This window comes from Amphibalanus amphitrite, unplaced genomic scaffold, assembly GCF_019059575.1.
Source record: "Amphibalanus amphitrite isolate SeventyFive unplaced genomic scaffold, NRLGWU_Aamphi_draft 001037F_arrow, whole genome shotgun sequence".
NCBI classification, from domain to species: domain Eukaryota; kingdom Metazoa; phylum Arthropoda; class Thecostraca; order Balanomorpha; family Balanidae; genus Amphibalanus; species Amphibalanus amphitrite.
The window spans coordinates 251663-252463 of NW_024882531.1; positions in this window are offsets into that span (position 1 = coordinate 251663).

An 801-nucleotide genomic window follows, 5' to 3' on the forward strand; every position below is an offset into this window, starting at 1 on the left:
GTAAACACGTGCAGTGAATTAATCAGTCCCTCTACATGTAGGCATCAGGGGCGGATCCAGGAATTTTCGGGAGGGGGGGCGGCAAGTCGAAATAGGGGCGACCTGGCAATCCGGGGGCGCTCCATACAAAGGGGGCGCCAAACCGTCAAAATCGGGAGCTAAAAGCCCGCGCCGTGCTAGGGGGCGTTATCGCGCTCCCCCTCAGGTTTTTTCGCAAAATATTTGAAAGACGGCTGCGCGCAGCGCCGCCATTTTCAGCTTATACCTTATCATGCATCTTTTTTGCACATGATGTAAAAATGTCTGACGCGGGTGATGGAAGGTCAGGTCACCAGGTTATGCCAAGTGACCTAGCCTAAGAAAAAGTTTAAATGCTTACCATTGCTATACCGACTGAACGATTGCTTTGAACCTTTCCGCGATTGATGAAAGCAACACTACTCATGAAATGTATATCTCGGAATTTCGATATCTGTGACCTAAGGTCAGGTCAGTTGTGCGACGTCCCCATTAGGTAGGTAGGTATAATTAAGTCTTTGGGAGTAAACTGAAAGGCATGTCTTTTGGACGAGTGCCATTTTAGACAATATCAAGCATTTGGATACATAAAAAATTAACACACTGAATAAGAACATTGCACCTAGTGTGACCATTCAAATCATTATGTCCCAGAGGTCATCCCATGTCATGAAAGGTCCGCAGCAGTTTTTTTTAAAATAACTTTTGATAGATTCAAGCTAGAGCGATAAAAACACCTCAGCTGTGTTCAGCTCGACGATACGCATCGACTGCTATGCAGCA